Source organism: Quercus lobata, chromosome 2 (assembly GCF_001633185.2).
Source record: "Quercus lobata isolate SW786 chromosome 2, ValleyOak3.0 Primary Assembly, whole genome shotgun sequence".
In the NCBI taxonomy this organism is placed as follows: domain Eukaryota; kingdom Viridiplantae; phylum Streptophyta; class Magnoliopsida; order Fagales; family Fagaceae; genus Quercus; species Quercus lobata.
The window spans coordinates 50980356-51006673 of record NC_044905.1 but is presented as its reverse complement, the minus strand read 5'-3'; the positions used below and the strand labels follow the sequence as shown (position 1 = coordinate 51006673).

At 35.8% G+C, this 26318-nt stretch overlaps 1 long non-coding RNA gene across 1 annotated transcript; it reads right to left on the bottom strand.

Moving 5' to 3' along the window:
• Window positions 1-22802: 22802 nt before the first annotated feature.
• LOC115975779 lies at window positions 22803-25786 on the bottom strand. Its single transcript, XR_004088192.1, has 4 exons — window positions 25605-25786; window positions 25140-25452; window positions 23408-23524; window positions 22803-23317 (listed from the first exon to the last, which is right to left on the bottom strand). It is a non-coding gene; the product is annotated as an uncharacterized LOC115975779 (long non-coding RNA).
• Between the last annotated feature and the right edge of the window lie 532 nt (window positions 25787-26318).

Genomic DNA, 26318 nt, shown 5'->3' with positions numbered 1-26318 from the left:
TTCAATATTTTGTCTACAAAAATAAGAGTTGACCACCCCAAATATTTGAATTAGTCCAATAATACTCTTAAAAAAAATAATTGGTCTAATAGTTATAGAGACATATCTTTATTTTTCCCAATTCAATTTTTTATTATAATATGTGTTCTTTTATTGTTAAATATTTGATAAAGTTTGGTATTGCTTAAATCTATCTTTTTCAACCTGTTATGTGGCGATTAACAAGTCATTGACTCATTAAAAAAAAAATCACTAAAACTATACATGAAATGTGTCTTTAGTTGTCATATAATGGGTTAGAGCAAGGTAGCTTTAAATATGTTTAAAGCCTAACTTATTCCTCCAAGTTTTGGATCATTCACGTTTTTTAAAATTTCATTAGTTCAATTGAAAGATTTTTTACTTACTTTAGTATAAATTTGATCATTTGTATTTAAAATGAAACTTTTTAAGAATTTCACTATGAAAATAGTAAAAATGAATTTTATTTTATGAAAGATCGCCATTAAAGATAATTTTGATTGAAAATACTAAGCTCTTTTTTTTTTTGGTTGGGTGTGTGTATATATATATATAACTTATCAAATAAAAAAGTGTGTATATATATGTGTGTATATATAATAAAAAAGCATATGTGTGTGTGTATATATGTGTGTGTGTGTGTGTTTGTGTGTGTGGAGGTTGTCTTGATAAATATAGTAGCTTAGCGTCATAACTTAGCCCCCCAAACAACAATTCCTAGCTCCGCCCCTGATTGACACCACCTTCAATTCTCAAGTTCAATATCTCTTTTTCCTGACTTTTTTTTTGTTGTTGTTGTTCTCCATCTTTTTCTTTTTTTCTTTTTTCTTTTTTCTTTTTTCTTTTTTCATTTTTTCAGCGTCACTGTCAATCTTGTTTAGTTGGGTTTCTGGAGATTGAGTTGCGGTGGAGCTTGCTTTTAGTGGGTCAAAGGTGGATCTAGTGATTGAGATTGGATAGTTTTTGGGTTGATGGATTATGGGTCTCAATTGTTTGAAGGGTTTTGGGTATGATTTGGGTTTGTTGATGGTGGCAAGATGCTAGTTGCTTGTTGGACGGCGTGAGTGGGTTGTTTTTCATGGATCTTAATTTTTCATTTTGGTGGTAGATTTCAATTGTTTCTCATGGGTTACATTTATTTTTCAGGATGATTGTGGTAGATCTTGATTATTTTTTCCATGGGTCGGTGATCCTCTAGTAGCTCCAAATAGACTGAATTTTGCTCTGATTTGGTTGGATATGCACTAATCCAATGGGCTGTGAGTTAGAAAAATGTTCACATTTTACATAAAACAAAACTTGAAAATGATTTTCCTTGTCACTGTAAAATGAAAATATTTTCAGTAAAATATTTTACGAATAAAATTTTTTACATTTAAAAATGTTTTACTTCGTAACAAACGGAGTGTTAATTACTTAGCTTAAATTAATTATATAATTTCCTTATAGTTGCCAGTTGGCTAGTATGTTTTTAATTTACACCCCCAAAGTTTTTAATTAAAACAAAAAACTTTTTAAAAATTATTTTAATTCATACTTCAATTCAATGAATTTATATAAATTAAAAAGTAACTTAAATTTAAAATTTTTTACTAAAATATATCAAAATTAAAAAAAAAAAAAAAATCATGTAAAACTATAAGATATCAGGTACAATATACTTCAAGAAAAAAGTTTATCTATAAGCGTAAAATACCCTTGCAAAATGTAAAGTATCATCGCAAAAGTTTGTTACTGAGGGCATATGACCCTCAAAAGTCGTCGTATTTGCTCTTAATGCTAAAAGAGATTTTGCAACCCTACCTTCGCAAATAGTTAATTTATGAGGCAATTCACCATTGTTATTGAACAAATGTACCCTCACAAATATATTACTAAATGACAAGAAAAGTTGATGACTTATTTTTAGTGAGGGGATGCAGTTGTTGTTAACAATTATTTGTGAGGGCTTTTATGCCCTTGCAATTAATTATTTGCAAATTTCAAATAGAAGACTTACTTTTTAGAAACAGATAATGGCGTCGTTAAATATTATTTGTGATGGCCTTTATACACTCACAATTAGTTATTTGCAAATCTCAATTGATGACTAATTTTTAGTGAAAAATAATGGCATCACTAAAGTTGTTTGTGAAAGCCTTTATGCTTTCACAAGTAATTATTGACAACATATTAGGAAAAATAGTAAAGACATTAAGCTATCACTTAGGCTGTGTTTGGTTCATGTAAAATATTTTCCGGAAAATAAATATTTTCCAGAAACGCTATTTTCGGGAAAGGAAAATGTATTCAGGCTGTTTGGCTGCCTCGGAATTCGTTTTACGGAAAATCAATTCCAGTGTTTGGTTCATTCAAACATTTTATGGAAAATACTTTCTGTTTTACGGAAAATCAATTCCCATGTTTGGTTCGGTCAAACATTTTACGAAAAATGGAATTCGTTTTTTACGGAAAATCAATTCCCATGTTTGGTTTGTGGATCATTTTACGGAAAATATGAAATGCCTTACAAATTCAAGCACCTGCATTACCTAGACAAACCTGTAACAATACAAAACTAATCATCCACTTCAACATCAAAAATAATCATCCAAATTCAAGCACCTGCATTGCTTAGACATATCTGTAACAGTACAAAAACAATTATCCACTTCAACATCAAAAATAATCATTTGAATATACCCATAATATTTATATAAAAACAGCCACATCAATTGTTCATCATTGGCATTACACCTCCATGGTGTACAAAAATGATACCTACTCGTGGTATTTGAACAGTACAAATACATAATTTGGGCAATTGTATCGTCCCAATAATACAAAAAACTACATATATAATACAATGGTAGGTCAATACTAGTACTACAACAAAAGTTAATTCCTAAAGCTACCATCACAGTCAACATGAAACAGACAAGTCAAAGTTGTGAGAATAAAAAACCATCCAACCATAGCTTTCTCAGCTTAGCATCTTGGCTAGAAATCCCCGTGCTGCCTTCTCATTTTCACAAAGATGATCAAACGCAGTTGCGAGCATGTCTTCGCTATACCCATCCGCCATCATAGCCATGACTTCATTGTAAAGAGCTGTGTAATCCACCGGGCCCCGGTTGATTTCTTTCAGAGCCACAACTATTTCCTTCAGCTGATCAGACAGATCAGTCAGCACACTATCATCAACATTAGAAGGTGCACGCCCTCTTTTGCGGGACTTGGAAATTTCCGACCCAGTGGTGGATAACTCGACTACATTCTTCCCTTTCTCGAACACACCTTCCTCCACATTGTCTGCAACAAACTCAGTACTGTCCCCATTGTCTGGCTCATTCTCAATATTCACATAGGACTTAGAAAAGCCACCCGTGGCTGTGTCCTTCCCCACAACAATAGCTAATTCATCATACATCTCAATTTTTTTGTTTAGATACTCCGCATGCTTTCGATGCGCTTGTAAGGGAGAAAGGAACGTATAATAACAATGCAATAATCACTTCACTCATAAATTCTATATTCAATTCAATATAGATGCCATTAAATGATTTAGGTTAATGATAAACAAAAAAATATGTTAGGGAACAGGAGACATAACCCATGATTTTGAAGATAAGTACAACAGAAAATACAGTGTACAAATGCTAAGACCAGATTTTACAATAGATCCGCACATGAAAGTTATATTTGAAAAACCTTATAAAAGCAATGGAATCCTAAAAAGAATGACACTATAAATTTCATATAAAGAGGGTACTTGAGTAGCCTTGTCTTGTTCTCAATTCATAGATTATAAAAGGCAAAAACATATATTATCATTTATATTAAGAAAATATAGTTGGAAGTCTTACCATGACTTCTTCTTGGTATGTTTTCGCGTCGCATGTTATCATTTTTAGGTTATCATCCCAGCCAAAGCCACTATTCTTTCTAATAGTCTGAATAGTGGACCACATGATCCTTAGAGTCCGCATTCAATTTTCAACATAAGAGGGGTGGCACTCAACCCCAAATTGGGCAGTTATCTCCTTCGCTACAAGAGCAAAGGAGCCTGCCTTGAAAGTGCTAGATGGCTTGTTGCCCTTTGCAGCCTCCTGCGCAAGTAGCCTAAGCATCGTTAAGTGCATGGGCGGCAGCCACCTGAACTGCTTGCTGCTGCTCACCTTCTCTTTGCCCTTTGACATTACTACATATGAAAATTGTATTGTGAGAGTAGCATTTAAAAATGAGAGTAGCATTTAGTAATTACGCTCGAAATATGAACAACAAATCAAACACACATACAACCACGCTTATAGATGTGCACAATAGAATGAAATGTTAGGATTAGTGCCCTTAAATTCTATTGTATGATGCTATGTATGATATTATGTGTGACATTATATATGACATGATGTATGACTTAATATTGTAATTAATAAATTTGTTTTATTATTATCTAAAATAATGGTAATATGAATATTTAGACATTATCATATAATCCATGAGATGCATAGTATGTGATTTATGTGAAAAGTCACAGAAGATATAAATTACAAGTTCTTTGTAAACTTAGAATTTAGTTCGTAGTCGGTGATGAAATTGGGCGTTTCATCTGCGAAGACTATAACGTATCAACTAAGATGATTTGTCTTGATCATGGAAGTGGTGACTTTTAGTTGATATGTTGATATGTTTTAAGAGTTAAAACATATTGAACTGGACCGCTATGAGATTTATTATTCTTGTAAAGACTGTCAATTGAATAATAAATCTCATGACTTATATTTGCATGAACTCTTAATCCTGAGAGAATAATGGACTTGATCATGAAGTGTAGGTTGCTTTGATATATCAGGAGTGAGATCTAAAGTAACGGTCAAAACCTCATTATATTGGGCAGCCACATTTAGTGTTGATGGAATATATATTCTCAAGATGGAATTCGTAGTCTCTTAACGGAGATATAAAATATTCCCTTGAGATAAGTTTAATGGGTTTAGTTATTCAGAGAGTTAGGCCTAACCACTTTAGTAAGAAATTACTAAAGTATATATTTATGAAATTGGATTTCATAAATATATGGTGAATAACTTAAAAGGATTAAACCGGGTACTCAAGGATTAAGATGTAGTAATTTACAAAGTGACAGTCTACATTAATGACTTTGTATTACTACGAATATTTTATGAAGGGGTTGCATGTACAATAAAGTCTTGGGATATAATTTATAGATAAGACCTAGAGTACAATTATATTTATATAGTGGTATTAAATATAGTTAATGGTAACTTTGGACTTGTCAAGAGTTGACAGAAAAGCTCAAGGCCCATTGGAGCTAGTGTCTTATTGGTCCCTTTTGGTCCCACTCCAAGCCACACACTTAAGCCCAATTGGAAAGGCCCAAAATGTCAGCCCAATTAGATAATTGGTTAGATACAAAGGGAAAAACGTACAGAATTTTATGTATGAGAAACATCATTGTAAAATGGTGTAGATGAGTGTATGTCACTCTAAAATTCATCCTTTGTAACCAATTGAGAGTCCACACTTCTTGGGCGTTAGTGGAATTGGAGTGAAGATTAAAAGTATTCCCAAGTGCTTCGATCTTAGTTTTTGAAATTCACCGCTTCAAGGTATGCTCTCTTATACTTGAATTCTTAAATTTACATAGTGCATGTTATAGATTGTGAATGAAGTAGATTCGTTTAACTTTCCGCTACGTATATGCATATTTCCAACAGAAACATGCTAACACTGGAAATAACAATGTAATACCATCAAATAACAATGTAATGCTGAAAATACTTTTTCATTATACCACCAGAAGTCTATAGTAAATACATTTTCTTTACAAAAATAAGAAAGAAAAAACACATATTACAATCATAGAAATCTAAATAAAGTACTACTCTCCACTCTTGGTATAATCAGACCACATAGTTTGGCATATCTCATCTCTCTTAGTATTCCACAATCCACTATCTTCAATGGACTCCCGACATGATTGTGTTTCTTGTTGGGGGTCACTAGACTCTACTTGGTTCATTACATCTTCCATAATATGGTCATTTGATTCAATCCCCATAATGTGATTATGAACCACACAACATGCTAACACTACTTTCACTTGGGTTTCAAAAACCAAAATGGTTTTGCATCCAACACTCGAAAACGTTTCTTCAACACTGCAAACCCTCGCTCAATGGTAGTTCTCAATAAAGAGTGTCGGAGGTTGAACAATTCTTGCTCATTCTCAGGAGGACGATCACTAAACTCTTTTAAGTGATATCGCACACTCTGATAAGGTGACAATATTCCATTTTTATTACCATACCCAGCATTACCAAGATAATATTTACTTACATATATTCAAAAATAAAACCAAATCACTACTATGCTTAGGAAAACGCACAATATTTATTAAACTAATAAACCAAAAAGGTGAAGTAATCGTATAATACCTTCGGGAATTGAAAATCCCCCTGACCTAGCAAATGCATCATTTAACACACGTGAATCATGTGCACTGCCTTCCCATCCAGCCAATACCTAAGTGAACTTTAAGTCAAAACTAATGGCAGTTAACACATTTTGCGTGGTTCCATCTTTGCGACCACGAAATCTTCATTGTATTTCAGGTGGCACAGATGCATGAACATGTGTACCACTATTGCTCCAACACAATCCTAATTTGCGACAGACATAATGGTTTAAAATTACACAAATCTTCACAATTTACAAAAATACACAAGTTGCAATAGTTACCTTAAAATATGGGTAAAACCTTCTGCTATTCCTTCTCTCTGGGGGTGTATCTTCGCTACGCAGTTTTATTAGAGCTCTATATAATTTCAGAACCCCCCTAAGGACGACCTTGAAGTATCTATGAACAGTCTCAGTTGATCTATAGATCCGACTACCCATTACACGGGACCTCACATTATGACCAATAATGTGTAAGAAAATGAGCACTTGCTCCATAACAGACATGTGAATAGTCGGGCGTACGTGCTCCCCTTCAGTGAGGATGTGACATAAGTGGTGGAAAATTATAGACTTCATCCTAATTTGATTCACACAATGTCTCTCACTTCCATATAGAATACTATTTATGTATTCCTCTCTCTCGGCTGCATGATTAACATAAGGCGCCCTAGGCAATCGTCTACGTCTACGTCGCAATTTCCTTAACAATGCAACCCCCACAAGGAGGACAGATGCAACTGAGGCAAGAATTGCGGCTTTGATTTTTTTCTTCATCTAAAAAATCACAAATACTGTGGTCTAAGAGATATGTAAACAAGCATGCTATTGATTACACAGTAAATAAAAACAGCCACAAACAGAAAACATCCAAACCACATTGATAACGAGTACCAAATCACATTGCATTCTATTTACAATCAATATTTACACCATCACAGTACCATCACATTGATAACTGCACATTGATACCATCACATTGCATTCTATTTACAATCAATATTTACACCATCACATTGCATTCTATTTACAATCAATATTTACACCATCACAGTACCAACACATTGATAACTGCACATTGATACCATCATAATACCATCACATTGCATTCTATTTACAATCAATATTTACACCATCACAGTACCAACATAAACCACATTGATAATTGCACATAATACCATCACAATCAATATTTATACCAACAAATCACATTGCATTCTATTTCTGTATAATTGTAACACCAACAACAGTTAAATTCTTAAATCAATAATTACAAAATGGATAATTAAAAAAAGTAAATAAATAATTATATAAATAAATAAATAATTATATGAAGTAAATAAATAAATAAATATATATATATATATATTTATATATATAGATCGGATCCGAGAGGGTGGGTAGGAGGTTGGGTTGTTTATGGGTTTGAGGGAATGTGGATCGGAGGTCAGGTTTTGGTCGGAGGTGTGTGGATCGAACTGAGAAACTCATTCACCGTGGATTTTGGCTAGATGGGTTTGAGGGAATGTGGATTGGAGGTCAGGTTTTGGTCGGAGGTGTGTGGATCAGAGGTGTGTGGATTGGAAGTGTGTGGATCGGACTGAGAAACTCACTCACCGTGGGTCGGATCGGGATTGAGAAATGGAAACTCACTCACCGTGGGTCGGATCGGGACTGAGAAATGGAAAGGAAACTCACCGTGCGTCTGCGTTTGGCGCTCGTCGAACTGTGGGTGGAGCTGTGAGGAGTGCGTGTGGAGTGCGTTGCTGTGAGGAGTGCGTGTGAGAGCTTGTGTTGCTGTGAGGAGTGCGCTGCTGTGAGAGAGCTCAGACCGTGTTGTGTGAGGAGTGGAAATGGTTTGAAGTGAAAATATGAACGGAAATGATTTTACAGGTGTTTTGGGTTATTTTACGGTCAAAGGGGAAAAACATTTCAGTTGACTGAAATTACTAGTTCAACCAAACACTCAAATTTTACGGAAAATCATTTCCGGAAATAATTTGAAGCCAAAATAAACACAGTCTTAAAAACTTTTTTGCAAGGGATTAAACAATGTCACTTTTATTAAAAAAAAAATACAAAATTTATTACTAAAATCTATTTAAACATTCAAAGAGTAACACTATATTTAACTTGATAGTAATGACATCTTTTTGTGATTTTCCATATTTTTTGTTCAAGTCCTACCTTCCCTTCTTCGCTATATACATACAACGGGATTTCAGTTCAGGATGTGGAGCTAGAGCTGCAAGACCTTTCTTTTTTTTGGTGTGGGCGCATTTGATTGTGTTTGCAGCTCAAATGTGAGGAGTTTAATCATTGTACGGTGAGAGCCATACAGACAAGGGGGGTTAAGTCCAAATCTGTGCCTTGTACGATAGAAACAATGTGGCATGCGCATGAGCTGAATACAGTCTGCTTGGTTCCTCTCGGTCATTAATCTTTTATATATATATATATATATATATATATATATATATATATATATATATAGGCAAATGTTAACAAGTAGTTCACCTGTGCTAAGGTAAGTCCTATTTAATAAAAAAATGAAATAAATAAAAGAAAAGCACACGAAACTGGACTTATAGGTTATTTTAATATATTTTTTCTCTTTATAAAATTGGCCCACAATGAAAAGAATGACATAAAGCTGAATAAAAAGACAAAAAACTGTATAAAAAAAGAGTAAAAAATGTGCTACTAACGGGCTCTTATAGTGCCCGTTAACACAACTCATATATATATATATATATATATATTTATATTTATATAGAAACAAACAAACACACACACATAAAAGGAAAAGAAAAAGAGATTCTAACATAAAAGTTATTGTGGCTTTTGAATAGAGTTATAGTGTGTTTTTGTGTTAGATCATTAATCATTTATGTGGGCAATAAATTGAAAATAACACATCATATCATATCATATGCTATAAAATAAAAATTGGGTTTAGAAGTCACAGTTGTACCAAGTGATTACTCCTACTAATTCATAAGTTAATTTTATAGAAAAAAAAAAAAAAACAACAACCCACATTTTGACTAAGGGATAAGATTTAATAAAAATTTAAGACAAATTTAAATTATATTCAAACTAAAAGTTTATTATAAAAAATTTCTAAATTTAAACCCAACACAACTCACGTTTTTGTTTTTGTTTTTTTCCTAAAGTATAATAAAAATTGAGTTTAGAAGTCATGGTTGGGCCAAATAACTACTCTCACTAATTAGTAATTTAATTTTATATTAAAAAAAAAAAACAACAACAACATTTTGACTAAGGGATAAGATTTAACAATAATTTAAGATAAGATTTAACAATAATTTAAAACAAATTTAAATTCTATTCAAACTAAAAGTCTATTATAAAAAAATTTCTAAAATTAAATCTCACACAACCCACGATCCCCCCCCCCTTCAAGTTGCATGATGATTTAATAATAATTTAAAACAAATTTAAATTCTATTCAAACTAAAAGTCTATTATCAAAAATTTCTAAACTTAAATCCCACACAACCCACGCTTTTTTTTTTCTTCCTCAAGTTGCATCTTATTAAATTATTATTTTATTAAGATATTAAGCTACAAAGCTCTTAACTAAGGATAAGATTAAAAATAATTTAATTTAGATAAAACTTTATCATCTAAGTTTTAGAAATTTAAATCCTACTCAACTAAAAGTCTATTATCAAAATTTTCAATATATATTCAGTCATGACTTTTCATGGTTGCACCAAGTGGCTACTCTCACTAATTAGTAAATTAATTATATATTTTTGTTAGGATGTATTTCCTTAATTAAGGAATAATATTTAACAAATTTTTTTAAATTCTATTCAAATTAAAAGTCTACTATTAAAAATTTATAAACTAAAATCCCACACAAAACCCACATTTTCTTTCTAAAAAAAAAAAAATCACTTTTGACTAAGGGATAAGATTTAACAATTATCACATTTTTGTTTTTGTATTTTTCCCTTAAGTTGCATGACTTAACAATAATTTAAAACAAATTTAAATTCTATTCAAACTAAAAGTATATAAAAAATTTCTAAACTTAAATCACACACAACCCACGCTTTTGTTTTTTATTTTTTTTTTGCAAGTTGTATCTTATTAAATTAATATTTTATTAGGATATTAAGTTACAAAGCTCTTGATTAAGGGATAAGATTTAACAATAATTTAATTTAGATAAGACTTTATTGTCTAATTTTTAGAAATTTAAGTTATACTCTAACTAAAAGTCTATTATCAAAATTTTCAGAATTTATATATATTTAGCCATGGTTTTTCGATATAGTCCTTGTTAACTAATTAATAAGTCATTCCTATAATTAAATCTCGCACAATACACCTCACTTTGTTTTATTCTTTTTTTCAAAATGCAACTTACTCTTAAATTTTAATATAATAAATTCATCTTACTTATTGTTCTCTACTTCTGAATTTGTGTGCAAGATATTATACTAAAGGAAGTTTATTATAAAAAAGCAAAATAATGGACACCCATTTAAGATCTGGGTTCTCTTATGCAAGTTTTTATTTATTTTTTTATATTTTCAAATTTTGAACTCTTTTATGTCTATTTTGATTTTTGTTTTTGATTATTGTATTTAATTTGTGAGTGTGTTGATTTTTTCGATTAGACTATCACTAGGGAAAAAATTGGTATTAAGGAACTATTTTGTTTATTATTGTTTGTGCTAACTAAGACATAAATTAAACATAACCCAAATAGAAACGATCAAATTCATTCCATATCTCATATTAAGAAATTAACACAAAGCACAAAGAGAATTTTAAAATATAAAAATAGATAAACACTTATAAAGTCTAAACTCTAAAAAATCAGTACTTAAAGTAATTTTTTATTAAAATTATTTACTTATTTTATAATTTATTAATACTATTTATTTAATAATTTAGTTTTAATTATTTTAAATTTTTTGAGTTTGCATTTGAATCTTCATCAAACTGTGCATTTTTTGTATTTTTTTTTTGAGAAAGAAGACTATGAATATCATTGAAGTCAGCCATAATCGATGAACAGTACAGAATGGAGATGTGGAGGAACATCCTCCATCCACACCTTAAAACCTATAACATGCCTTGCATGTTTTGCTTGGTTATGAGCAACAGTATTGCCAATTCTATGAGTATGGGAAAAAGTAATACAATTGACATCTGTTAAGGATTTGGCCGAAGCGAGAATGTGGTCAAATGAAGATAAGGATTCATCATTCCTTTTGAGAGCGTTGATCACCACGTCGGAGTCACCTTCCAAAATGTAGTTGGAGAGGCTGAGTCCATGAGCAAAAGTGATGGCCCGTGCCACTGCTATTGCTTCAACCAGGTTGGAGGAGAAAGGCAATTGGATCTGTTCCGATAGGGAAGTAAGTACCTGCCCATTTTCATTTCGGATAACAACACCCAAACCAGCTTTATTAATATCTTTGAAAAGTGCTCCATCGAAGTTGATCTTGAGAGAGTTTGTTGGTGGTGGGATCCAAGTAACCCGGTTTGTACTTGATACCGTAGCTGGAGATTGTTGGGCTCTGTTTGCACGGTGGGAAACAAAGAGGGCTTGCCGAGCATTTGGAACGACCTGGGATATGGGGTAGTCATGTTGCTGCACTCTAATCTGATTTCTACGGGACCAGATTGTCCACATTGTTGCCACCATCATCTCTATATTTTTTTCCTCTTCATTGGAAGTTTTTTGCATAAAACCTTTGGAGATTTGTGTCGTGGTGAAAGGTTGCCCGCAATTTACCCACTTTATTGACATTTTATTAAAGAATCATTAATCAACATAAGGATGTAATATCCTCGCACACTAATTAAAATTTAATATGAGGTATAACTAAAAGCCTTATATTTTAACTAATAAATCCTGGTGTTTATATATATATATATATATATATAAAACAAAGGTAACTTAGCATATTGAATAAGATACCAAGAAATGTGAACAATGTGTTAGGGTCTGTTTGGTAAGAGTATTTAAAAATAGTTTATTTTTTTGCAATCCATAAAATAGTGGGTCCCACACTTGAATTCATTGTTTGGTTAATATTTTCTAAATACAGTTTTCAAAAAACTATATTCGATTTTCAAATAGCTAAGGGCCTAATTGGTAGTAGGATTTTTGTTTTTGTTTTCAAAATAGTATAAAAACAATTTTCAAAAAATTGAACTTGAAACTAGTTTTCAGATAATAATTTTTATATTTTACATGTGTGGCTCCCACTTTTAAAAATAATTTTTAAAATACTAAAAAAAAAAAATTGTTTGAGAGACTATTTCTATTTTTGAGATTTAAAAAAAAAAAAAAAATATATATATATATATAAAAAAAGTAACGTGTAAAATCTGTAGATTACTATTTTTTTTGTGTGTGTGGATAATGATAAGGGAATAGAGCTCGTTATGTTTTTTTTTTCTTTTTAATGATAAGTTTCAAATTTGAAGCATTAGAATTTTTTTTGTGATAAAAAGAAACTCCTAAATTTAAGAGATAAAAGAGTTTAGACAAATATGTGGGGTCTACTATTTTTAATTTATTTATAACTATGTCATTAAAAACATTTTCTATATCTTGAAAACACCCCCTAAACTGTTTTCAACATTTGAAGGTTGTTGTTAGTGGGTATTGGTGTGTTTGGATGGTAGAATTGGGTATATGAATTTGAATTTAGGTGATTAAAATTCAAATATTTTGTTTGGATTGTTTAAAAATGGTCAAATATTTGAATTTGACAAATCCACTAAAGATTTTAACCTTTAAATCCTTCAATTTGAAATAACTTCTAAACCCATAGAATTTTAGAAATTTATAAGATAGACTTTAATATTTATATATTTAGAATTAAGGAATTTCAAATCCATCACTTTAAAATTCAAATATCCAAATGCGACCATAGGGTATTTATTAATAAACCATTTTAAAAAAATTAATACCACTTTCATGGAAAATATAAAAAACTATCACAAAGTCAATTGCTTTTTTCTTTAGGAAAAGTTAAAGGATGCTCTAAGGGAATTTGTTTAGAAAATATTTTTAGAAACTTTTAATGAGAAAAGAAAAAAGTAAAGGATTATTTTAAAAGATTTTTATATTTCTCATAAAAGTGGTATCAAAATTTTCCTAAAATTGTCTATTAACAAATGCCTAAAGAGGCACCCGTTAATCGGACATTTTTTCTTTTTTTTTTTTTCCATAAAATTTTTAAAAATATATTTCTTAAACCAATGACTTATGATATTTGTTAACTTTTCCCAATTTCAAAAAATAATAATAACTTTCAGTCGACATTTCCTCATTGACTTAAGGAGGTCTCCTCTCCTGTGTAATAATTATATATGCTTCCTCTTGCAAATAAGGATACATCTCACACTTGTGAGCAAATTATCAAGATCGAGATCCTACAAATTAGTGAAATTATTAATAAAAGACAAAGTACTTAATTATAAATACATAAACAAAGTTCAAATTTCAAAGTCCAAAAATTAACACTTACAAATTACAAGTTTTAAGTTAAACAACTCAAAGCATATATAATGTTTCACATAAACGACTCAAAGCAAATAACTATGTCAATACCTAATGTCTTACGTAAACAATACAAAGCAAACAACAATGTTTCAAACAACACCACAAACACACTCAATCATCAAGACCGAAATTTTGGTTACCTTGGATGGGTTTCTTAAAGTGTGGTTGATTATTATAAACAACATTCTCGACATTGTTAGAAGAATTAAAAAAAAAAAAAAAAAATCACTTTTGTCATCAATGGTTTCTCTCACAGTGGCGTCACTGTCGATTTTCTCAGCTTCTCACACTCGCCTTCTACTCTCTAGTAGTCTAGTTTCTTCTCTTCTCTTTTGTCTTATGTTATTTTGTTTATTAGGTAAGGTGACAACTGACGTGAGCCTTAGGGTTTTATTTTTTTCTTTTCTCTATATATGTTTAAAAAAAAAAATTAATTTGGGCTATGGCTATTGGGCTGATCTGTTTATTACATTTTTTAAATCAGTTTGGGTCCTTTGGGCTCCATTTGAAGGCTCGAAATAAGCAAAAAAATTTGAATTTTCCTTTATAGCACAAGATCATTAATATTGCCGTGGGATTGAGATTCCACACGAATCTCACTTTAGTAGAAATCCTAGTAAGATTCATAATGTTTTAGGGATGTAAAATCTTAGGATTTTAATATGCAAAGATTTGGATCAGGATACTGATAACCATGCTTGTGAGGTCATACACACATAAAAAGGGATAAAAAGGGGTGTTATTTGCAATTGTTACCTAAAATGATAAATTCATTGATTTATGCCAATGTCTAAGTTTTTAAGGAATGGCCAAACCTATATTGTACTTGATAAATGTGCATTGTTAAGTCTATTTATTTAAAATAAGACTCAAATTAAAACTTGTGGGTCCGAGAGGTCTGCAATCCGGCCCAAACTCTATCTGGGCCCAGGGCCCATGCCGAGGAGGTATCTTGCTGAGGACGAATTGTCGATGGCCGGAGAGTCCAGGGGAACGGCTGAGAAGCTACCCTGTCCTCGGCGCTCCAGAACTTCGATGGGACGATCAACATCTTGGTAGAGGCTATCCCTAGACAGTCCCCTGAAGGGGATGTAAGTAGAAGGGGGCCCATAGGGAAGCAGGGTGTAGGATTGGATCAAGGATGACGCGTCCCCTCCGTATTAAATGCATCTGCCAACACCCAGATCCGATTAATGAGAAAAGACGTTGGGACGATGTAAACTTCGATCTTCGCAACTAGTAAAAAGTAAGATGGGATGGACACAGAAAATAAACTCCTGCCTGACCTACAAGTGGAGGGCCAAGATTAACCAAGACGGACTATATAATAAAAAGATAAGTAACCTAAAGAGGAGGCTGGGAAAAATGGCCAAAAACCAGAGCCTCTCAGCCCACCTCCAGGAGAAAGACTCCATGGGTGAAGATAACCTAGACACGCACGAATACCACGAAAAACCCACCGCCTGGTGACTAAGGCCTAACCTTCTAAACTCACGCTCTACAAATGATATTGTTTTGGGCCTTTTTACGTGCGAACCCCACGCCGCTACGGTTCGTTACGAATCGTGTCCTTACAATTGACGCCGTCTGTGGGAAAGGCTTGTGTGTTGGTATAGGAGGTGGGTCGATAGAGTTTCTTTGTTATTTCTAACCGTTGGTTATAGAGTTCTAGTATAAAGTTCTGCTAGGGGCTACGTTTCTTGACTAGGGGCTTGGCTAAGGAGCTAACTCCCTTAAAGCTAAGGTCCCCCGTAAAGAGCAAGCTAGGCACTTGGTAGCGTTAATCGTATGGATAAACTCTAGGGGCTTGGCTGAGGAGCTAACTCCCCTAAAGCCAAGATCCCACACGAAGAGAAAACTAGGTTTTGGACAGAACCAAGGCATTGCATGGTCCTCGGACTCAAGCCTCTGGAGAAACCAACTACTTGGATGAGGAAAACTAGGTTTTGGACAGAATCAAGGCATTGCATAGTCCTCGGACTCAAGCCTATGGGGAAACCAACTACTTGGATGAGGAAAACTAGGTTTTGGATAGAACCAAGGCATTGCATGGTCCTCGGACTCAAGCCTATGGGGAAACCAACTACTTGGATGAGGAAAACTAGGTTTTGGACAGAACCAAGGTATTGCATGGTCCACGGACTCAAGCCTCTGGGAACCAACTACCAACTATTGCATTGCATGGTCCACGGACTCAAGCCTCTGGGGAAACAACTACCTGGATGTGGAAAACTAGGTTTTGGACAGAACCAAGGCATTGCATGGTCCACGGACTCAAGCCTTCTGGGGAAACCAACTACCTGGATGAGGAAAACTAGGTTTTGGACAGAACCAAGGCATTGCATAGTCCTCGGACTCAAGCCTATGGGAAAACCAACTACCTGGATGAGGAAAACTAGGTTTTGGACAGAACCAAGGCATTGCATAGTCCACGGACTCAAGCCTATGGGGAAACCAACTACTTGGATGAGGGAAACTAGGTTTTGGACAGAACCAAGGCATTGCATGGTCCTCGGACTCAAGCCTATGGGGAAACCAACTACTTGGATGAGGAAAACCAGGTTTTGGACAGAACCAAGGCATTGCATGGTCCTCGGACTCAAGCCTATGGGGAAACCAACTACTTGGGTGAGGAAAACTAGGTTTTGGACAGAACCAAGGCATTGCATGGTCCACGGACTCAAGCCTATGGGGAAACCAACTACTTGGGTGAGGAAAACTAGGTTTTGGACAGAACCAAAGCATGCATAGTCCTCGGACTCAAGCCTATGGGGAAACCAACTACTCGGATGAAGAAATTGCGATCAGCAAGACTTAGCTACTATGCGTGATGTCGAAAATGGTGCCTATATCTTCGTAAAACGAAGGTTAGAAATGAGTCTAAAGCCTCTGTAGGTGCAAGTAAATTAGGGTTTGGGGAGCATGATGATAAATGTATTGCATGCATAAATATTTGTACATGTTAAAATGAATCAGCGCAGAACTCATAAACAAATAGTACGTATCCACGAGGGCGGCTAACGATGTAACCAGAAGGAAAAAGGAAAAACACGATTTCATATATACATGTTCAAATGCTTGCAAATCATCAATAAACTAGGAAGTTTTTGAAATAAGAAGGAACAAGTTAATCGTTCAAATAGAAACGAGTACAAAAACCAAGCCAAGACTTCTACTTTTTTGCTTTTTTGTCGGTCACGTCCCGAGAGGAGGGAACAGATTCAGCTTCGATGCCTGGAAGGATGGTCCCTTCTGGGGAAGGCTGAACAGGGCCAGCACTGGTACTCTGAGGGACCACAGCAAGGGGAATGGCCTGTGGCGGCTGTGCAAGTATGGTTGGCTCCTCTGTACTAGACACTTGAATGCCAACCACGGACTCAGCAACCTCTTTAGGTGCCTCAGAATCCGTGTGCTGGGATATCACTGTCACATCCTGAAGTTCTCCTTCTTTGGGCGCCTTGTTAGAAGAACTGCTGGCCTGCAAGTCTTCCGACGGGGTGATCTCTTCCTCAGGTTGATCACGCGTAGCCGCGGAGCTGGTAGAAGTGGCCTCACGGATGGCCGCCAGGTAGAATATGCTCTCCGCCTTCCACAAATCAGATGACGCATCCACCCCAGCTCGCTTCAATGCTTCCTCCCAAACCTGGGAGCAATAAAACCTACACACTCCAGGAATCTGCGCCTTAAGGGTGGCCTGGGTCTCGACTACTCCCAGGTTGTAACCATCATCCTCGGCCGTATTCTTGGCAGCCTCTGCATCATTCCTGGCAAATTCAGCCTCCTGCTTTGCCCTTTGGGCTTCATCACGGGCATATTCTGCCACTCCCTTTTCATGCACAGCCGTGGCCAGCTGTTTATTTAAACCCTCGATTAGATCTTTGGCTATTCGCAACTGGTCATCGGCTTCAAGTGCACGCTTTGTTTGGTCCTTGGCCTGTTTTTGGGCGCTAGCAAGGCCCGCCGAGACGTTATCTCTCTCGCGGGTAGTTATTGTTAAATCTTCTTTGACTTTGGCAAGTTCATTTTCAGAAGTTTCGAGAGTCTTCGAGGTCGTAATGCGCTTCTTGCGCTCGTTCTCGGCTGCCTTACTCCTGTCATGCACTTCTTCCTCCATCCTATAGGTTGCCTGGAGAGCCTGTCAAGAAAGATGAGCGTGTAGTAAGTGACAAACCGGTGACAAGAGTTAATAAAGTGTTAGGTTTCAAGAAATCTTACCATGCCCAAGTATCTCTTAGTACTGAGAAAAACCTCCTGCATCCTCATTCTCCTCAGCTCATCCATGTCATTAGGGAGTAACATGGTTCTCCCTAATGCATCCGCCACGTAGCCACCCTCGCCGTCTCCAAGGTCCCTCAGAGAGGCCGTCTCTAGTAATGGACCCCCGTGAAGCATTGGGGCAGGAAGCCAGGCACTCGGTAGGGACTGGGAATCAATTCCTTTTCCCTTGCCTTGAGAAGTTTGAACTTCGGTTCCTTTGCCCTTGCCTTGGGGTCCGATCTTCAGTTGTTTTGTGCGCGGAGTCTCATCCTTCTCCTTAGGAGGTTGGGATTTTCCCTCGTCCACAATGCCCTTGCCCTTGGGGCTCCTCTTTCTCTTGGAATCAGCATCTTCAGGTCGAGGAGGCCGAACTGGTTGGGAGGAAGTGGGAGGTTCGGGGCGGGTGGATTGTGGCTGGGACTTGGTGGAGGATGACCTGGTTTGGATTGTAAGGGGCCGAGGTGGTGGAGGAGGAGCATTGGGTTGTGGTGTCTCCTGGGTATCCTTCCCTGGTTGGTCCTCGAGGAGTTGGAGAAGGGGGGTCAAAGGTATTCGCTTGACTCCCATCTCGGCTTGAGAAAAGGTGCCTATTAACGACAATTCCGCCTCGGACAAGGCTGGGTCACCTATGTCACCAGGAGGGTCCTCAGATTGGTAGACTAAGTCAAATACCCCGAACCCTTCCTCCGGTTGATCTGGCTCACCTTCATCCTCTGCTGCTTGATGAGACGAGGAGGGGCCTACCTGGGGAACGTTCTCGGGGACAGCTGGCTCCTGAGAGATTAGAAATCCCTTCTCAACTACGGTAATTTTGGGAAGCCAAGGACGGCGAGCACTGATCACGTGCTTTGCGTCCCCAAATGACTTTTGAACAGGAGGGTACCCTAGTATTTTGTGAGCTGCTTGGACTTGGCCATCACTGTCATTCACAAAAACCGCCGCTTGTAAAACGGTCTCCAAATCTGCCCGATTGACTAAGTGAAAATGCCGTGTGTAGGCATGTTCATCTGCAAAAAAAACAAAAGCAAACACATATGCATGGTTAGTTATCGAACAACATTAGATTAGAATGGCGTAAAGGGTTATCCCCCTTCCATTCCCGGTACCCCACCTGGTTCTTCTACTACAGGGCATGGATCGCCATCGTGCCATTCCCCAGAGACGATAAGGAAGTCCTTGTTCAGTCCCTTATTGGAGTCAGGGAGGCACTGGATCAACCGAACCCTGTCGTCCCTCGACCTCATGTAGTAGGTTTTCCCTTTCAATTTTTGGAGGTTATAGCACCAGTTCACGTCATGATGGGTCAGTCTTAACCCCATCTTCTCATTTAAAGCGTCCACGCACCCCAGAATCCTAAAAATGTTGCCGGCACATTGGGTGGGGGCTAAACGGAAATGTCTGAGATAACCCCTCGTCACTGGCCCCATAGGGATTCTCATGCCTCCCTCAACAAAGGCGAGGACAGGAATTACCACCGCGCCTGTTCCCCTCTTATAGTGCCATTCTCCCATCTTACAGTGCTACAGGCTTACGTTGGAGGGAATCCTATAATCAACGATGAACTTATTCATCGCCTCTTCAGTATCGACCAACTTCCTCAATCTCAATTTAGTCGTCTTTGTCATTTACTAAAACAAACCTAAACCCGCGATGGGAAAGAAAGGGAACCAAAGAGAAATAAACTCAGAAAAGAAAAAGCACGAGTTAATGGAGGTAGGAAACTTACATAAAAGAAGAATTACGCTTCGGATAAGCTTTATGTGCTTGAGAGAGACTTGAATTAGGGCGGAAGTTCAGATGAACCCAGGATACACGCACTAAAACTCTTAAGTGCAAAACTGAAGAGACGGATCCATCTCCAAAAAATCTTTTATACTTTCTAGGGTAACTGCACGCCCTTTTCCCGCCCAAAAGACCAGGAGATCACCACCGTTCGATTTCCATCACACCGTTGAACGTGGGAAGCACAGAGCCGCCCGTATTTAATGAGGCCACGTTTCGCCTTCCAGGGGCACTAGGAACGTGCCTTGGGTAGGTGAAAAACTTCGAGAATCGATAGATGACAAGGATTGATAGGCATTGGCAGATCTCTGATGTCATCAAAACCCTCCTATCCGTCCAAGGAGACGGATAGCAGGATTTTGAGGGGCTATTGTGGGTCCGAGAGGTCTGCAATCCGGCCCAAACTCTATCTGGGCCCAGGGCCCGTGCCGAGGAGGTATCTTGCCGAGGACGAATTGTCGATGGCCGGGGAGTCCAGGGGAACGGCTGAGAAGCTACCCTGTCCTCGGCGCTCCAGAACTTCGATGGGACGATCAACATCTTGGTAGAGGCTATCCCTAGACAGTCCCCTGAAGGGGATGTAAGTAGAAGGGGGCCCATAGGGAAGTAGGGTGTAGGATTGGATCAAGGATGACGCGTCCCCTCCGTATTAAATGCATCTGCCAACACCCAGATCCGATTAATGAGAAAAGACGTTGGGACGGTGTAAACTTCGATCTTCGCAACTAGTAAAAAGTAAGATGAGATGGACACAGAAAATAAGCTCCTGCCTGACCTACAAGTGGAGGGCCAGGATTAACCAAGACGGACTATATAATAAAAAGATAAGTAACCTAAAGAGGAGGTTGGGAAAAATGGCCAAAAACCAGAGCCTCCCAGCCCACCTCCAAGAGAAAGACTCCATGAGTGAAGATAACCTAGACACGCACGAATACCACGAAAAACCCACCGCTTGGTGACTAAGGCCTAGCCTTCTAAACCCACGCTCTACAAATGATATTGTTTTGGGCCTTTTTACGTGCGAACCCCACACTGCTACGGTTCGTTACGAATCGTGTCCTCACAAAACTCAATTATCCAGTTTCATGATATTTAAATGGAGTTCTATTATTTATTTTTAAATCATTTTATACTCCATATCTTACAATTACTAATTATGAATTAAAAAAATTGACCTAACGGTGCACATTTATCATGTACAATAAGTTTTGTCATGATGATCAAATATTTCCTTTAAGTAGAATCCATTGGAGCAAATAAAATTTCGTATTCATGCAATGAATGCTACGACATGTTTTAGAGATTTTATAAATTGAGTTTGGCTTATCTCCAGTATTTTTTTAACTAGAATTTTATTTTGTTTTAATGAGAAAATGTCATATCATCCACTAACTAAATAAAAGGTGAAGATTAAAACCTACTACCATTTATCATTGTATATTTAAAACAAAAAGACATGTCCAGTTAAAAAAGTACTAGAGATAAGCAAAACCTTTATAGATTTCGCTACTTGTTTTGAATGTTAATCATTAGTGTAAGAGTCTAAACAATTTTAATTTACTAGCACTACAAGAAAAAGGGGCTATTGCGGCGGTCCAGAACCGCCGCTAAAGCCCCAAAAACCGCCGCTAAAGGTACACTTGACCTATAGCGGCGGGTGCTATTGCGGCGGGCCGTCCCGTCGGTGCTGCAGTGCCGCTATAGGTATATTGTGGCGGTCCGTACAAGCGCCGCTATAGATGCACCCTTTAGCGACGGGTGAATGTTTATTGCGGTGGGCATAAAATCGCCACTATACGTGTTCAGAATTCATGCCATTGACTTTTAGCGGCGGGGTCATGCCCGTCGCTATTGGTGTCTACCTTTAGCGGCGGGCATACGGCGCCGCTATAGGGAATCGTTTTAAAGCATAAAATGTGCACCTTTAGCGGCGGTTTTTGCCCGCCGCTATAGGTCCTTTTTTTTTTTTTCCTTCTTTTTTTGTGGGTTTTAAAACCACATTTTCAAAAAGCTGGAAACTAAGCTATACCAAATAGGCCTAATCAACAACAAACTTGTTTCCTCATATGCCATTGAAAATAAATAATAAAAAAACCAAAATTCTAGAACGCAATCAAATTCAATTGTAATTGAATACCATTCCAACAATATTTCCACTGACCTCAAAATCCAATACTAATAAAAAATAAATTACAATACTACAACAAATTAACCAATTAGATCTCAGAGGCACTAAACCAAAAAAAAATGTAAAATTAAATCATCTCAAGTGACTCTTCCTCATCTTTTCATTATTAGTAGCCACCCTTATGTTTCCACTTACCCAAGTTAATATTCTCATTTCATCCACACTCATTTTATGAATATGTTACTTCTTGATAGCTGAACATTCAGCAACCATATAGCATAAATTGTAAAATTTTCCCTTTCAACTTAACTAGTATTCTATAATCATACAATACACCCAAAGAACTTCTCCACTTCATCCACTCTTATCCTATAAATCACACCCTCTTCAATATATACGTCCTTAAGAATTATCAATCCATTTGTTCTCACACTAGTTACAACTATGTTATATATATCCTTAATCTTATCTAAACCCACCCCATAATCTGTCTACACAGTCTATAGTCCTCTATCATACACTCTCTTAATCAACAAAACCCGTACAAAAATCATTACAACCTTCTCTTTCTAAATAAGAATGAAAGTAGTATGCAAGAGAAAAAGATGAATATGAATTATCGATCCATTTGTTCTCACGCCAGTTACAACTAGCGTTGTACATATCCTTAATCTTATCTAAACCCACCCCATAATCTCTCTACGTAGTCTATAGTCTCTATCATACACACTCTCTAAATCAATAAAACCCATACGAAAATCTTTACAAGCTTCTCTTTCTAAATAACAATAAAGGTAGTATGCAAGATAAAAATACAAATACATAAATGCATTTTAAGTAGAAAAGTAAAATCTTAGCATAGTTACCAGGAGACCAAGAGCTTTGAGCTTGGCATCAGCCTTAGGAAATTTCATTTTATTTTTCCACAAAAGCTTCTGAACATCCTTATTCAACCCATTACACTCATCACTCATCTTCTTCTTACCACCCAAAACACCATCTTTATCTTTACTTTTATGCGTGCCCAAAAACCTACAAGCTAAGCCATAAGGACACGGCTCCTTTGAATCCAAAAACGGGCACTCCCCTTCTATATCCTCCGGTTTCTGCATTTCAAAACCAAAACCAAAAATCAAATTTTTATCACTCAAACAAGAAACTACAAACTAATTCAAACTCAAATTCAATTCAAAAACCTGAGCTTTAAACCCTTCAACGTCGTGGCTAAATCCGCACTTATCATTGTAAGGACACAAAGTGACATCTCCGGTTTTCGCAATCAAAGGACAGATATTTTTTGATGATTTTTGATCCTACAATGTTATCGAAACGCTTCATTTAGCATATACAATATACTGTATGTATGTATGAATATGAAAAAAAGCAAAAAGTTAGGGTTTTGATAGAGAGAGAGAGAGGGGACCTGACGGCGTTCACGTTTGAGTTGGCGTTTGGATTTTTTGTCTTTGACAAAGGGGGAAAAAAAAAAAGCGAACCTTGGACATCCAGTAATATTTTTACATTAACTTACAAGTTACAACAGCACAAATTTTATCTTTCAACTCTCACGCAGTATCAAAAACTATTGAGATTACCATTCCTAATTTCCTATATGACTTCTTCTCTTCTTTACTAATGTGTGGGGTTACCGCTGTTATATGAAAATTACTACACTACCTTATTTTTATTTTTATCAGTAAAGGAAAAAAAAAAAAAAAAAACTTTTAAACTTACCATCTAACTCAACACTAATTGTAAACACCAATAATTAACTTTAATTAGAAGAGTATATTTTAGAATCCTAAATATTCATATTGGAAATCCAAAGGATAGTTTTGACTTTGGTATCAACATTGTCAAATAAAAATCTTTGTTCCAATGTGTGTATTGTTCTATAATCCACCAATCACGGTATGTGACATGTCTCTTCTTCTTTTTCTTTTTTTTCTTTTTTTTTTTTTAAATTAGACATATGACATACTATAATTGATACAATATAAAGTGGAACAATTTTATTGGGACATAAGATTTTTTGTTGGTCCTCCAAAATTTTTTGGAGGTGAAAAATTCCAGGCAAAATCTGGTAATATTCTCTATCCCACATGAGATATGAAATTGTGGGGAAGTATCTAAGTCCATTAATGCTAAAATCAAAAGTATCCCCATTTTTTGGGTTAATAACAGAAATGAACCAGCCCAAATTCAGGTGGCATATTCTAAATGGTAAATGCCACTGGTAAATGGAAAAAATAATTAATAACTACTCCTAATTTGACAAAAAAATTAAATCTTAATTACTAATTTGACAATTGAAGTAAAAATATCTAGGGATTAAACTAAACTTTAGCCTTATTTTTTAATTAGCCAAAAATAGAAAGTCGACATATGTGTTGGAGTCTAATTTCAAAAATCTCCCATTGAATTATATGATAATATATGATATTCACAACCAAACAACGTATATGATATCCAGACTAAAATATTAAAATACAATATCCAGGAATTCCTATCAATTTCTTCAACATTGAGTTTGAAAAGAATTAATCAAAGCATAAGAGAACAAAACAATAACAACAACAACAAACTAGCAAGAATTAAACACGCACAAAAATGTCCATTAAAAAATTCACACTCGACATAAACGAATGCCAACAAAAAGTCAAAAACAAAAAAAATAAATCCTTTTCTTGTCTGTTATTCACATCATATACAAGTATAAACAAAACTATCAATTCCTTTTACCCTCAAAACGAATCAATCTAACCCTAACTCATGTTAACCACCGAGGTTTTAAAAAAAAAAAATTACCTCAAAACAAAATGATAAAAATATAAAAGCCCACCGGTAAGTAAGGTTACAGTCAAATAAGGCATCACTTAGGAAGCACGAACACTTTATTTGAGTACTTTGAACAGAGAGGAGACCCACCTGGAGATGATGGCAAGTATGAAAGTAAAAGCTGGAGTGGTCTTCAGACCCAACTGAGCGGCTTTGATGGCGGCCACGTAACCACCAGGGCCACCGCCGATGACGACGACGACGTTTTCCTCAGATCCCGAAGCGAATCCTCCACCTTCGCGATGTCCGCCGCCTCCGTAACCACCTCCACCACGGCTGTAGCCTCCGCCACCACCGCCGCCTCCGTTATCACGAGACTAAGCCTCGTTGACTGTGATGTTGCGGCCGTCAAGGTTCTGGCAGTTCATTCCTTCGATCTACCGGTTTCACGATCGTTGATGATCTGAAAACAACAAAAACCACAACAACAAAGAGAAAACACACCAGATCTAGTCAGATCCACATCCAAAAATCATCAAGCTAAGCAAAAAAAAAAAACTAACAAAACCGACCGATCTTCGCTTTTTTTTAAAACAAAGCTGAAGATGAACGTACCGATTTGTATGAGTAATAAAAGAATCAGTTTATAGTAACAGAGAATCAAGTAACAGAGAAACAGAGCAGAACAGATCAGATCAGATCAGGATTTTTTTTTTTTTAATTTGGATCGGCGGCAAGGATGAGGCAATTGGATCCAAGCGTCTGTGTAAAGAAGAAAAGAAAAGAATGAGGGTGAGGGTGTGTTCAGAAGGCTCGAACCTGTGACATGAAGTTCAAACACACACGTAATTACCACTCAGGCAACTTACATTTTACGACTGTATCTTACCTATAATAATATATATAGTTTATATAATAATAATAATAATAAGAAGAAGCATTTTTGGTCTTTTTTTTAGTCATCGAGGGTATTTTAGTATTTTTCAGGCATGGGGTATTTTGGTCATTTTATGGTTTTAGAGTGTTTCAATTGTTATAAATTACTAATTAATGACAATATAATTAATACTTCCAATTATGTAAATATATTTTAATACTACAAATTGATGAGTATAATTTAATAATTAATAAGAGTTAATATAATACTTCAAATTAATAAAATATAATTTAACACTACAAATACAAATTAATAAAATGAAATATATTACTTAATAAAAATATTTTTTAATAATTCAATATGTTCTTAACATGCATGCCAATTGAATGTAATTTACCACTTGATTTTTAAACTCATCTTTTATGTGTTATTTTAAACTACAAAAATTTGAA